General features: G+C 44.8%; 1 long non-coding RNA gene across 1 annotated transcript in view; it reads left to right on the plus strand.

The window, feature by feature from the left end:
* Positions 1-13,601: 13,601 nt before the first annotated feature.
* LOC139241659 (uncharacterized) overlaps positions 13,602-15,794 on the plus strand; it is a 237,629-nt gene continuing 235,436 nt past the window's right edge. Inside the window, exon 1 of the long non-coding RNA XR_011588952.1 lies at positions 13,602-14,083. This is a non-coding gene — a long non-coding RNA (uncharacterized lncRNA). The remainder of the gene's footprint in view (positions 14,084-15,794) is intronic.

The following is a 15,794-nucleotide window of genomic DNA, read 5'->3' on the forward strand; positions in this document are numbered from 1 at the left end:
TGGTGAAAGGGTGAAACCAGGTGCCAAATGGGTGCTGTGCTAATAAGACATGCCTGTTTTGAAATCAAAACAGAAAATGCTGGAAATGCTCAGCAGGTCAGGCAGCATCTGTGGAGAGCGAAACAGTTAACATTTCAGGTCGATAACCTTTCATCAGAACTACAGAAAGTTAGAGATGTAACAGGTTTTAAACAAGTACAGAGGCAGGGAAAGGCGGGAGGGAAGGAAATAAAAAAAGGAAAGGTCTGTTATAGGGCAGAAGGTAGGAGAGATTAAATGATAAAAGGGATGATGGTGCAAGGCAAAAAGTGATGGTAATGGGACGAGTGAGTATTTCCAGCTTTTTCTGTTTTGCTTTTAGATTTCCAGCATTCGCAGTATTTTGCTTTTGTCCACCTCTTTGAAAGTTTAGTTTTAGCACGTCATTTTGGTTCTAATTGCTGATTACCATAATTTGAACTCGTCTGGAGATACTAAAGCTGACACCTGTAGGTTTAGCATTCAAGTACTGATTAGACACAATTTTCATGGAGCAGTAGAGTGGGCTTGCTGACACAGGTCACAGCAGTCGGTCTCAGGATGGCTCAGGCACCAAGTGAGAGGGTGAGCAGGTTGTTGGACGTGGCACTGGAGGTCCTGATGGAGGAGGTCTAGAGGAGGAGGGATGTCCACTACTTGTAGAGGGATGGATGCCACCTTGCCCTCCTGCTCATTGCTCCTGTAGCAGCTAGTGCTGCTGTGCCAGGCCTCATGTCATCCTTCCATTCCTCCTGCAGAACAAGTGGGACCCCCAGCAAGATGCCCATGACCAAGCACTCCCTTTCTCCTGGTGACTCTATGAGGTGTCCAATAAGGTGAAGTAGCACAGCACTTAGTCTTTATAGGTGAAGTCCTCAGAGAATTTCCAGAATAAATGTTTCTAGAGTATTGGTTAAGTCTTGTCAAAGTGTCCCTGAAAGTCTCCCGATGTGTTTCAAAAGTTCTCTTCAAACCTCCAACAGCAAATGAACAATAAAAGGTGATACACCTTGAAGTAGCGCTCGAAATTCTCGGCAATTACTTGTTTACTCCCAATCAGCTGGTCACTATTAGGAGAGGGCATTAAGTGAAGTACTATCCACCAAAATGTTGTGCAGCCTCGTTAATGAGTGCCAGTAGGCAATTTAAGTAGCAATCAGCCCCTTACCAATCTTCTTGATAGCCATTCCTTGTGTGCGCTTCAATTCCTTTACTAAAATGGCATCTTGCGCTAAATTTAAAGGTATTGCAAATAAAAGAAAGATTTTAGAGGGAACATTGATCCTGACCGGCATTTTCTTCCAATGTTCTGCCAGTGGCCTGGGAGGAAAAGGGAACGATATTGGACGGGAGCTGTCCTGCCAGCTTCCCGCCACTTTGGAGGTTTTTGCCTGAAGTAACATGAGGCGTATAATATATTCACTGAAAAATGGACGGGTACATTACAATAGTTCACAAATGATGAGCTGATGTCATATGACATATGATAAGGCTTGGCCTTTGCCCTTATTCAACAGTGTGAGGTTCTTGTGTGGATGAAGGCAAAATCTCCAGGGTGGATGAGCACGGCACCGAGGTGCAGGAGGCCATTCAAGTTGGGGAAGTGAAAAGAACTGTGGTAGTGGCAGGGGATAGTGTATTCAGGGCGATACATACTGTTCTCTGCAGCCATGACCGGGAGTTACGAAGATTGTGATATCTACCCGGTGCCGGGGTTAAGGACAGGTCCTCGGGGCTGGAGAAGAACTTGGAGTGGTAGGGGAAGGATCCAATTGTTGTGGTCAACATAGGAATCAATGACAAAGGTAGAACTAGGATTACATAGGATATACGACATAGAAACAGGCCATTCAGCCCAACCAGCCCATGCCGGAATGAGGTTCTGCTGAGAAAGTTTGAGAAGTTAGGGTTTAAATTAAAACACGGACCCACACAGGTAATAATCTCTGAATTGTTACCCAAACCACGTGCAAATTGGCATAGGAATATTAAATGTGTGACTGAAAGAGTGGTATGGGAAGAAGGGGTTTTGGTTCTCGGGGCGCTGGCACCAGTTCTGGAGACAGAGGGAGCAGTTCCATTGGGACGGGCTCCACTTAAACCGTGCTGGGACCAGTGTCCTGGCGAATTGAATAACTAGGGCTGTAGGTAGGGCTTTAAATTAATGTAAGGAGCTGTGAGGATTCAGGAAACTATAAATTCAAAAGCAGTAAGAGAAAAGCCAAGGATGTAAAACTGAGTGACAATTTGGATAAAATAAGCAGAATGGGTCACGTAATAGGGCATTAGTGCCTAAGGGCTTCAGGGAAAATAGAAAAAGTCAAAGCTAAAAGCACTATATCTAAATACGCGAAGCATTCAGAACAAAATTGACAAATAAATAGCGCAGATATAAATTAACGGGTTTGATCTAATAGCCATACGGAAACATGGTTGCAGAGTGACCAAGGTTGGGAACTAAATATCCCAGGATACTTGACTGTCGGGGAGCAGCCAACGGAAATTCGAGGAATGGCCCATAAAAGGGCACTACTGTCGGGGAGCAGCCAGTGGGAGTTCGAAGAGGACAGCTGGTGCAGGTGCAGGGGCAGAAGGTAAACAAAGAAGTAAAAATAAATCAAAGTGTGACATCACAGCAAAGCGGGTAACTGATTGGCGGTGGATTGGTGAGTATTTGATCTTATTCTCCTTTTAGTATCAGTAGGAAACATTTGGCATTGTTGACAAATTAAGTTAATCTAAGGGTTAAGTCATGGTAGGAGAGCCCAGACCCATGTCATGCTCCTCTTGTGCTATGTGGGAAGTCAGGGACGCTACCAGTGTCCCTGATAACTACATGTGCAAGAAGTGTATCCAGCTGCAGTTCCTGACAGACCGCATTGCGGCACTGGAGCTACGTATGGACTCACTCTGGAGCATCCGCGATGCTGATGATGTCGTGAATAGCACGTTTAGTGAGTTGGTCAGCTTCAGGTAAAGGTTACTCAGGCAGATATGGAATACGTGACCATCAGGCAGAGCAGTGAAAGGAAGGTAGTGCAAGGGTCCCCTGCGGACATCTCCCTCCAAAACAGATACACCATTTTGGGTACTGTTGGGGGAGATGACTCCAAAGGGGAAGGCAGCAGCAGCCAAGTTCATGGCACCATGGGTGGCTCTGCTGCACAGGAAGGCAGGAAAAAGAGTGGGAGAGCGAAAGTGATAGGGGATTCCATTGTAAGGGGAAAAGATAGGCGTTTCTGCAGCCGCAAACGAGACTCCAGGATGGTATGTTGTCTCCCTGGTAAAAGGGTCAAGGATGTCTCGGAACGGCTGCAGTGCATTCTGAAGAGGGAGGGGGAACAGCCAGCTGTCGTGGTGCATATAGGTACCAACGATATAGGTAAAAAAAGGGATGAGGTCCTACAAGCTGAATTTCGGGAGCTAGGAGTTAAATTAAAAAGTAGGACCTCAAAAGTAGTAACCTCAGGATTGCTACCAGTGCCATGTGCTAGTCATAGTAGGAATAGCAAGATAGTTCAGATGAATACGTGGCTTGAGGAATGGTGCAAGAGGGAGGGATTCAGATTCCTGGGGCATTGGAACCGGTTCTGGGGGAGGTGGGACCAGTATAGATATGTAAAGAGAAAAAGGTTAGTAAAGACAAACGTAGGTCCGCTGCAGTCAGAATCAGGGGAAGTCATAACGGGGAACAAAGAAATGGCGGACCAATTGAACAAGTACTTTGGTTCGGTATTCACGAAGGAGGACACGAACAACCTTCCGGTTATAAAAGGGGTCGGGGGGTCTAGTAAGGAGGAGGAACTGAGGGAAATCCTTATTAGCCGGGAAATTGTGTTGGGGAAATTGATGGGATTGAAGGCCGATAAATCCCCAGGGCCTGATGGACTGCATCCCAGAGTACTTAAGGAGGTGGCCTTGGAAATAGTGGATGCGTTGACAGTCATTTTCCAACATTCCATTGACTCTGGATCAGTTCCTATGGAGTGGAGGGTAGCCAATGTAACCCCACTTTTTAAAAAAGGAGGGAGAGAGAAAACAGGGAATTATAGACCGGTCAGCCTGACATCGGTAGTGGGTAAAATGATGGAATCAATTATTAAGGATGTCATAGCAGTGAATTTGGAAAGAGGTGACATGATAGGTCCAAGTCAGCATGGATTTGTGAAAGGGAAATCATGCTTGACAAATCTTCTGGAATTTTTTGAGGATGTTTCCAGTAGAGTGGATAAGGGAGAACCAGTTGATGTGGTATATTTGGACTTTCAGAAGGCGTTTGACAAGGTCCCACACAAGAGATTGATGGGATTAGGGGTAGTGTACTGACATGGATTGAGAACTGGTTGTCAGACAGGAAGCAAAGAGTAGGAGTAAATGGGTACTTTTCAGAATGGCAGGCAGTGACTAGTGGGGTACCGCAAGGTTCTGTGCTGGGGCCCCAGCTGTTTACACTGTACATTAATGATTTAGATGAGAGGATTAAATGTAGTATCTCCAAATTTGCGGATGACACTAAGTTGGGTGGCAGTGTGAGCTGCGAGGAGGATGCTGTGAGGCTGCAGAGCGACTTGGATAGGTTAGGTGAGTGGGCAAATGCATGGCAGATGAATATAATGTGGATAAATGTGAGGTTATCCACTTTGGTGGTAAAAACAGAGAGACAGACTATTATCTGAATGGTGACAGATTAGGAAAAGGGGAGGTGCAAAGAGACCTGGGTGTCATGGTACATCAGTCATTGAAGGTTGGCATGCAGGTGCAGCAGGCGGTTAAGAAAGCAAATGGCATGTTGGCCTTCATAGCAAGGGGATTTGAGTACAGGGGCAGGGAGGTGTTGCTACAGTTGTACAGGGCATTGGTGAGGCCACACCTGGAGTATTGTGTACAGTTTTGGTCTCCTAACCTGAGGAAGGACATTCTTGCTATTGAGGGAGTGCAGCGAAGGTTCACCAGACTGATTCCCGGGATGGCGGGACTGACCTATCAAGAAAGACTGGATCAACTGGGCTTGTATTCACTGGAGTTCAGAAGAATGAGAGGGGACCTCATAGAAACATTTAAAATTCTGACGGGGTTAGACAGGTTAGATGCAGGAAGAATGTTCCCAATGTTGGGGAAGTCCAGAACCAGAGGTCACAGTCTAAGGATAAGGGGTAAGCCATTTAGGACCGAGATGCGGAGGAACATCTTCACCCAGAGAGTGGTGAACCTGTGGAATTCTCTACCACAGAAAGTTGTTGAGGCCAATTCACTAAATATATTCAAAAAGGAGTTAGATGAGGTCCTTACTACTAGGGGGATCAAGGGGTATGGCGAGAAAGCAGGAATGGGGTACTGAAGTTGAATGTTCAGCCATGAACTCATTGAATGGCGGTGCAGGCTAGAAGGGCCGAATGGCCTACTCCTGCACCTATTTTCTATGTTTCTATGTTTCTAACCGGACGGTCTGCACCTGGGCAGGACCGGAACCTATGTTCTAGGTGGAGTGTTTGCTCGTGCTGTTGGGGAGGGGTTAAACTAATACGGCAGGGGGATGGGAACCTATGCAGGGAGGCAGAGGGAAGTAAAAAGAGGGCAGAAGCAAAAGGTAGGAAGGAGAAAACAAGAGTGGAGGGCAGAGAAATCAAGGGCAAAAATCAAAAAGGACCACATTACAATGTAAATCTAAAAGGACAAAGTGTGTTAAAAAAACAAGCCTGAAGGCGCTGAGTCTCAATGCGAGGAGAATTCGTAATAAGGTGGACGCAGATAGCTGTTAACGGATATGATGTAATTGGGATTACGGAGACATGGCTCCAGGGTGACCAAGGCTGGGAACTCAACATCCAGAGGTATTCAATATTCAGGAAGGATAGACAGGAAGGAAAAGGAGGTGGGGTAGCGTTAATGGTTAAAGAGGAGATTAACGCGATAGTAAGGAAGGACATTAGCATGGATGATGTGGAATCTATCTGGGTAGAGCTGTGAAACACCAAAGGTACAGACCAACAAACAGTAGTAGGGAGGTTGGGGATGGCATCAAACAGGAAATTAGGGATGCGTGCAATAAGGTTACAGCAGTTATCATGGGTGACTTTAATCTACATATTGATTAGGCTAACCAAACTGGTAGCAATACTGTGGAGGAGGATTTCCTGGAGTGTATAAGGGATGGTTTTCTAGACCAATATGTCGAGGAACCAACTAGAGAGCAGGCCATCCAAGAATGGGTCTTGTGTAACGAGAGAGGATTTATTAGCAATCTGGTCGTGCATGGCCCCTTGTGGGAAGAGTGACCATAATATGGTAGAATTCTTCATTAAGATGGAGAGTGACACAGTTAACTCAGAGACTAGGGTCTTGAACTTAAAGAATGGAAACTTCGATGGTATGAGACGTGATTTGGCTAGGATAGACTGGCGAATGATACTTAAAGCACTGATGGTGGATAGGCAGTGGCAGACATTTTAAGATCACATGGATGAATCACAACTATTGTACATCCCTGTCTGGTGTAAAAATAAAACAGGAAAGGTGGCTCAACCGTGGCTATCAAGGGAAATTAGGGACAGTATTAAATCCAAGGAAGAGGAATATAAATTGGCCAGAAAAAGCAGCAAAGCTGAGGACTGAGAGAAATTTAGAATGCAGCAGAGGAGGACTAAGGATCTAATTAGGAAGGGGAAAATAGAGTATGAGAGTAAGGTTGCAGGGAACATAAAATCTGAATGGTAAAGCTTCTATAGATATGTGAAGAGAAAAAGATTAGTGAAGACTAATGTAGGCCCCTTGCAGTCAAAATCAGGTGAATTCATAATGGGGAACAAGGAAATGGCAGACCAATTGAACAAAATCTTTGGTTCTGTCTTCATTAAGGAAGACACGAATAACCTCCTGAAAATACTAGGGGACTGAGGGTCTAGCGAGAAGGAGGAACTGAAGGAAATCCTTATTAGTCAGGAAATGGTGTTAGGGAAACTGATGGGACTGAAGGCCGATAAATCCCCAGGCCCTGATAGTCTGCATCCCAGAGTACTTAAGGAAGTGGCCCTAGAAATAGTAGATGCATTGATGGTCATTTTCCAAAATTCCATGGACTCTGGATCCATACCTATGGATTGGAGCGCAGCTAATGTAACCCCACTTTTTAAAAAAGGAGGGAGAGAGAAAACAGGGAATTATAGACCGGTTAGCCTGACATCGGTAGTGGGGAAAATGCTGGAATCAATTATTAAAAATGTAATAGAGCATTTGGAAAACAGTGACAGGATCGGTCCAATCAGCATGGATTTATGAAAGGGAAATCATGCTTGACAAAACTTCTAGAGTTTTTTGAGGATGTAACTAGTAGAATAGATAAGGGAGAACCAGTGGATATGATGTATTTGGACTTTCAAAAGGCTTTTGACAAGGTCCCACACAAGAGATTAGTGTGCAAAATTAAGGCACATGGTATTGGGGATAATGTATTGATGTGGATAGAGAACTGGTTGGCAGACAGGAAGCAAAGAGTGGGAATAAACGGGACCTTTTCAAAATGGCAGAGAATGACTAGTGGTGTACTGTAAGGTTCAGTGCTGGGACCCCAGCTATTTACAATATATATTAATGATTTAGATTAAGGAATTCAAGTTTGCAGATGACACTAAGCTGGATGGCAGTGTGAGCTGTGAGGAGGATGCTAAGAGGCTGCAGGCTGACTTGGATAGGTTAGGAGAATGGGCAAATGCATGGCAGATGCAGTATAATGTGGATAAGTGTGAGGTTAACCACTTTGGTGGCAAAAACAGGAAGGCAGATTATTATCTGAATTGTGACAGATTAGTAAAAAGGGAGGTGCAAAGAGACCTGGGTGTCATGGTACATCAGTCACTGAAGGTAGGCATTCAGATACAGCAGACAGTAAAGAGAGCAAATGGCATGCTGGCCTTCATAGCGAAAGGATTTGAGTATAGGAGTTGGGAGGTCTTACTGCAGTGAGACTACACCTTGAGTATTGAGTGCAGTTTTGGTCTCGTAATCTGAGGAAGGACATGTTTACTATTGAGGGAGTGCAGCGAAGGTTCACCAGACTGATTTCCGGGATGGCAGGACTGACATATGAAGAAAGACTGGATCGGCCAGGCTTATACTCACTGGAATTTAGAAGAATGAGAGGGAATCTCATAGAAACATATAAAATTATGACGGGACTGGACAGGTTAGATGCAGGAAGAATGTTCCCGATGTTGGGGAAGTCCAGAACCAGGAGTCACAGTCTAAGGATAAGGGGTAAGCCATATAGGACCGAGACGAGGAGAAACTTCTTTCACCCAGAGAGTGATGAACCTGTGGAATTCTCTACCATAGAAAGTTGTTGATGCCAGTTTGTTGGATATATTCAAGAGGGAGTTAGATGTGGCCCTTATGGCTAAGGGGATCAGAGGGTATGGAGAGAAAGTGGGAGTGGGGTACTGAAGTTGTATGATCAGCCATGATCATATTGAATGGTGGTGCAGGCTCGAAGGGCTGAATGGCCTGCTCCTTCACCTATTTTCTATGTTACTATGTTTCTAAAATGGGGAACAGCTAAAAAGCAAAGCTTGCTTGTAAATGAATCATCATAAATAACCAACAATGCGTTGAACCCTAGCACAGACTGATAGAAGATGGAAACAACACATTCAGTACAGAATAACACTTACCAAGGGCAGTAGAGAGTAAGCTGTTTGGTACCATAGATTATAGCAGCATGGGAACGGGATAGTATTAACTGCTAGTTTTGACTAGATTTCTTGGGAGAGGGATAAGGAGGCATCACGCTGGGAAACAAGGTTAATCAACATGTCATGAGGAACTGAGGCAAAGTTGACACCACTGAACAAACACATTCCATAAGACTGACAGATGATGGAAGATGGAAAGGTTGGGAGAGCCACTCAGAGCCAGTCTGATAAGCATCAACAAATCAATGTAACTTCGCTGATAAGCAGTAGGCCAATCGGTGGTTTTTTATGACACCTCAGAAAATGTATAACTGTCGACGTAGAAACCTCTATTCTTAGAAGGTTCATTCATGAACTCTTCCCCTGCATGCTTGAATAAAGACTAGTTGAACTGAGGTTTCGTTTGAGTGATTCCGTGGTCGCATTAATGGGCGGGTGTCGATTCCTTATCAGAGAGTCCACCTTGAAGAGGAGAAGTCTTCTTTTTACCCCAACAATAGTTGTAGTTGCAATGTTGGCCACAGCATTTATCAGGAAATTAGAGGTTCATGCAACAACAGTAATATAGTAATCATGGGGAACATTAATCTTATCGACTGAGCAAATGCAAATTTGCAGTCATAGTGTGAAGGACGAGCTCATGGAATGCATTAAAGATAGTTTTCCAGATCAGTATGTCGAGGAACCAACTAGGGTACAGGTTATTTTAAGTCTAGTATTGTGCAATGAGACAGGGTTAATTACTAACCTTGTAGTAAAGGAGCCTCTGGGGAATAGAGATCATGATTTGATTTAACTTTAAAACGAGTTTGAGAATGATTTAGTTTAATATGAAACTAGGGTCTTAAATCTGAACAAAGCAAACTATGTAGGCATGAGAGGCAAGTTGGCTAAGGTAGATTGTGAACCTAGAATAAAAGGTACGGCAGTAGATTAGCAATGGCAAACATTTAAGGAAATAATTCATAATTCTCAACCAATATACATTCCCTCAAGGAATAGAAACTCCAAAGGAAAAGTGGTCCAACCCTGGCGAACAAGGTAAGTTAAATACAGTATTAGATTAAAGAAAGAGGCTTATAATGTTGCCAAAAAGAATAGTAACAGTGAGATTTTGAGGATTTTAGAATTCAGCAAAGAATATCCAAGAAATTGATAAAGAGAGAGCAAATTGAATACGAGAGCAAACTAGCAAGAGACATAAAAACAGATTATAAGAGCTTCTGTAGGTATTTAAAAAGGAACATATTATCGGAAGTAAATGTGGGTCCCTTACAGGCAGAGACAGGATAAATTATAATGGAGAATAAGGAAATGGCAGAGACATAAAACAAATACTTTAAATCTGTCTTCATGGTAGAATACACAAAAAACATTCCAGAAAAATTGGGGAACCAAGAATCTATTGAGAATGAGGAACTTAAAGAAATTAGTATTCATAAAGAAATAGTACTGGCGAAATTAATGGGACTAAAAGCCGACAAATCCCCTGGACCTGATGGCCTACAACCTATGGTTTTAAACAAGGTGACTACAGAGACAGTGGATACATTGGTTTTGATTTTCCACAATTCCCTAGGTTTTGGAATGTTCCTGCAGATTGGAAGGGAGCAAATGTAACCCCATTATTGAAGAAAGGAGGTAGAAAGAAAACAGAGAAATAAAGGCCAGTTAGCCTGACATCAGTAGTCGGGGAAATGCTAGATTCTATTATTAGGGATGTGGTAACAGGTCACATAGAAAATCATAATATGGTTGGGCGGAGTCAACACGGTTTAAGACAGAGAATTCGTGTTTTACAAATCTAATAGTGTTTTGAGACAGCGTGTTGACCTGAGATGTGAACTCTGTTTGTCTCTCCACGGATGTTGCATGAGCTGCTGAGTTTTCATAGCATGTTCTGTCTTCTCAAAGGCCTTCATTTACCATCTGAGCCCTTGTAAGCATCCAGCAGCACTCCCTACACACTTAAAAAAAACTTTCACATCTATTGCAACAAGCCACCACTTCAATAAAATAAAAAAAAACAGTCCAAATGCTTATCTAAATGATGTGCGTGTCCCTTTAAGAGCTGCAGATATCGTCCCTGTCAGCCACTGTCAGCCTGCCTGCATGGCAGGTTAACCTGGTGTGTTTGGGACCCTGCGCTGAATTCAGTGCTGGGGTTGAAGTTCACGTTGGTGATAAGTCGATATTGCACAGCTACTGACGTCACCAGGGCGCCATTTTTTTTTACAGGGCGCTGCCAGTTACAGGTAGCGGAAGGGGGAGATGAAAATGGTGGTGGCCCTAGGTCCCGTCCTCAGCTGATGCAAAAGAGGCTGCTGCCATTTTATTGCCAATTCATGGCACTATGGAATGGTGGTGAGTACATGAATTTCTGGCCATTTAGTCTCAATTAAGGGGTCGGCCATTTAGGACTGAGATGAAGAGAAATTTCTTCACCCAAAGGATTGTGAATCTTTAGAATTCTCTACCCCAAAGGGCTGTGGATGCTGAGTCGTTGACTATATTCAAGCCTGAGATTGATAGATTTTGAGATACTAAGGGAATCAAGGGATATGGGGATAGTGCAGGAAGCTGGATTCGAGGTAGAAGTCAGCCATAATCTTATTGAATGGTGGAGCAAGCTGAAGGGCCGTATTGCCTACTCCTGCTCCTATCTTTTTTGATCTTATGACATATTTCCCATCATTTGTGTCCTACCGATACGAAGCACTAAGAACGCTAGTGCAGTCCTTGTGATGTATTAAAGTTTAAATGAATGTACTACAATTGACAGCCTTAATCAAAGTGGAAATCGGCACAATTTGAAACTTTACAATAACAAACATTTCACAACAGGCTGCTGCAAAGCAATAAGGCCTTTCCCTCTCACCTCATGCATGCCCTAGGCAGGCAGTCACACGGAGAGATAAATAAACATGGCACCCACAATAATTATGTAAATTAACATGACACCAAGAGTCAGGGATACAGCCAAGGGAACATAGGAACACAGGAATAAAAGTAGGCCATTCATCCCCTCAAGTCCGTTCTGCCATTTACTGAGATCATGGCTGATCTGCGATCTAATTCATATACCCACCTTTGGCCCCTCGCGCTTCGGGCTACACTTTCCATCAGTTTTGCTTTGCGACCGCCCACTTACCACCGATTTAAATGCTGAGATGAAGAATAATGCCCATTTATCGGCCATTTCCCCCCAAAATGGAAACTAACGTCCATTTATCACTCATTTATCGCCCATTTATTGCCAGCGTTAGTTTCGGCATCAAGTTAATGCCGAGAATTAATTAAACTGCCCACCCATATTTTTTTGCCATTAAGGCTCAGAATACAGTTTTAAAATGAAACTAACACTCAGAAACCACCCATAATATCGCCGAGCGTTACTTTCGGCATATCGCCCATATATCGCCGAAAAGATCGCTCGCTCCAAAAAAAATGCTGAAAAAAAGCTGCACTCACCTGACCTTAACCCAGCGGTATGGACACCATTTTGTAAATCAGAGGACTTTTCATGTAAGAGGCTGCTTCAAGTTCTGGGGAGTTTTGATTTAATCTGTGAGTTCTTTTAAGGTGATTTTATAATCTGAAGAAACATCTTATCGTATTGTGGACGAATTGTGTGGTGTATGTAGGCACCTTTAGTAATGACTCCACGAGGCAGGATATGGTGCGTTAAATATGCAGACCTGCAGTCCTTTATTAGCAGCTCCTGAGTGCTGACAACAAACTGTGTGTTCCTTTTTATATTGGGTTACCTGCTGTGTGCAGGCAACCCCTGGGTCTCCAGCAACAGCACCCTCTAGTGTATCGGTAAGGTGTGTATAGTACAAAGGTACATTCAATGTTGCATGACAGTGTTACAGACATCACACAGTGAACAGGCATGCCTACACAACAATACTCCCCCCTGAGCATTTTTCATATCCTTATTGTCATGACCAGGGGAAGTGATCAGTGGTGGGCGATGGGAGGTTGTGGTGAGGGTTGTGTGGTTGCCAGGTGTGACCCCTGTCCTTGAGGCTGGCCTCATATGTTTCCCCTTCCTCACACACAAACCAAGTGGGTGTCACTGTTGTGGGATTCCTCGGGGAAGTAGCCATGGCAGCAGTGGATGGTTTGTATACACTGTGATGTGGGTAGTTGTGGGGTGGTGGGCAGGGCAACAAGACTGGGTGGGCTCCTTGCCCACCAATGGGGATGAGGATCAGGTCATCCCACGGTTTGCCAGGGAAGCTGGAGGGTATTGGCCTCATGCTTCTGGTGTTGGCCCTGGTGGTCAGGGGCTGTTGGGCTGGTCTGGTGCCGGTTGCCATTGGTGGTGGCTGGGCTGCCCATTGACCATTGTCCCTGTAGTGGGTCTGCTCCCACTGCCTGTGTGTGTGTCCTGCAAGGGGCATCACATTCGTTCCAAGGGTCCAGGCTACATGATCAGGTAGCCTGCTGGACCTGGGGGTCTCCCACAGCGGGATTCCATTGGCATTAACATGGTCCCTGTAGGATCCAACGACCTTTGGCAGTGTCCTACTGGTATACATGACACCTTGGCTCTGATCACACATAGTTGAGCCTGCATTATACACTCTAGCACTTGCATCACTTTTGGGTGTCCTGGTTTAAACAGACATGGTTACATTAGGCATTTCACAATCCATGGTTACATTGTATACATTTTCATACTTGCACCCTTTAATTGCATCTTTAGCTTTAAAGTCCGTGTACTCAAATAGTTGGAACTTCCACTTTAATTTTTTTTGGTTACCGGTCTCCTTTAAGGGAGCTTTTAAATCCGATTGGCCGCTCGAAGTCACATGATGCTCCTCCATGTTGACTCGCATTTTGAATGCAGGTCTGCTGCTGCTTAGTGAGCTGCAGCCATTTTGTGGTGCTCTTTTTTTCCACGTTCTTGTGGTGCTGCAGTCATTTTATGGTCTTATTGCAGGCAGGCTGTGGTGCTCTTTTCTTCCACATGCTGGTTGTGCTGCAGTCATTCTGTGGTCTTGCGGCAGGCAGGCTGTGGTGCTCTTTTCTTCTACAGCACCACTTCGCCTGATGTGGACCCGGTTCATCCAATTCCTGCCCAGCAGCGTGGGACCGTCGACAGCTACAATCCACAGGGGGAGTTTGTTCAACACGCACCCCTGGGAGACCTGGACGTCTACACTGCCAATGATTTGGATTTTACCTTTGGTATAGGTGAGCAGCTTTGCCTGGACAGAAGACAGTTTTGGTCGAGTGGCAGGATTCCTCCAAATTTTTTCAAAGCTCTTTTGGCTCATCACAGACTGGCTCAGCCCTGTGTCGATCTCCATGGAGACTGGGACCCTTTGATGTCCACTTCCATCATCCACGGAGAACTTCCATTAGAGCAGGTAAAGATTCCATACTCTTTTCCCAGGGTTAGAGCAGCTTCATTTTCATCTGTGCCGGAACCCCGTTGATTAGCCAACTCATCAGAGACACAGTGAGTACAGCCTTTTCTGCTAATTCTCTGAAGGTGCCCTTTTTCTTTGCAGCCTTTGTAAACATAGTCTTTGTAGCGGCACTGGTGGGCCATGTGGTTTCCTCCACAATGTCAGCACGGGGCCATCCGGTTTGCCCCATGTGGCGGACTCAGGGTTGTGGGACTCGAGGCAGAATTTCTGCCTTTAGAAGTGTCCATGCGGTGCACTGCTCACGCTGGTTTAGAGTCCTGGGTCAGTATTCACCTGGAGTCGCTGGCCGAAACCATGTAGGCCTGGCTCACTTGAATTGCTTTCTGCAGGGTGACCGTGATGTCAGCCGAGAGCAATTTGTGTAGGAGGCCTTCGTGGCCGATTCCGATGACAAATATGTCCCTTAGTGCTTCATTAAGGTGGTCGCCAAACTCACACGGTGCAGCTAGTCTTCTTAAGTGTGCAGCATACTTGGCAATTTCTTGGCCCTCAGGTCGCCGGTAAGTGTAGAACCGTTGCCTGGCTGTGAGGATGCTTTCTTTCGGTTTTAGTTGTTCTTGTATGAGTGTTACAAGTTCCTCATAGCTCTTGGTGGTGGTCTTCTCCAGGGCTAGTAAGTCCCTGACGAGACCGTAGATGGTGGGCCCACAACTGCTAACCAGGATGGCCCAGCGTTTGTTCGGTAGTGTGGCCGGTGTGTCCCTGTCCAGGTCGGCTATAAATAAGTGTTTCAATCTTTCCACAAAAGCATCCCAATCTTCCCCCTCTGTAAAATGCTGAAAGTTGCTGAGGTTAGACATGTTGAGCGTGTAGTTCGTGATCCCGTATTCCCGTCGCCAGTTGTGGTGTATGTAGGCACCTTTAGTAATGACTCCACAAGGCAGGGTATGGTGCTTTAACTGTGCAAACCTGCAGTCCTTTATTAGCAGCTCCTGAGTGCTAACAACAAGCTGTGTGTTCCTTTTTATACTGGGTTGCCTGCCGTGTGCAGACAACCCCTGGATCTCCAGCAACAGCACCCTCTAGTGTACCGGTAAGCTGTGAACAGTACAAGGATACATTCAATGTTGCATGACAGTGTTACAGACATCACACAGTGAACAGGCATGCCTACAAACAAATTGAATTCATTTTATGAGTTTTAGTGGGAAAATTTATTGTTTGTGAAGAATAGGTATAATAGTAATAGTAATTGTAATGCGGCCTGTAATTTCTCAGCCTGTATTGATGACTACTCACATGCTGCAGGCTAGAGATGGGAGAAGGAATATTGAAGAGCATTATGTGCCCAATCAAAGAAATGACAGACTGAAGAGGAGGAGAACTTACACCCCATGGGAGAAGCGGTTTTACTTGCTTTGTGGGCAGTTCAGAGAACATAAGAACATAAGAATTAGGAACAGGAGTAGGCCATCTAGCCCCTCGAGCCTGCTCCGCCATTCAATAAGATCATGGCTGATCTGGCCATGGACTCAGCTCCACTTACCCGCCCTCTCCCCGTAACCCTTAATTCCCTTATTGGTTAAAAATCTATCGATCTGTGACTTGAATACATTCAATGAGCTAGCCTCAACTGCTTCCTTGGGCAGAGAATTCCACAGATTCACAACCCTCTGGGAGAAGAAATTCCTTCTCAACTCGGTTTTAA

This window comes from Pristiophorus japonicus, chromosome 1 (genome assembly GCF_044704955.1).
Source record: "Pristiophorus japonicus isolate sPriJap1 chromosome 1, sPriJap1.hap1, whole genome shotgun sequence".
NCBI classification, from domain to species: Eukaryota; Metazoa; Chordata; class Chondrichthyes; family Pristiophoridae; genus Pristiophorus; species Pristiophorus japonicus.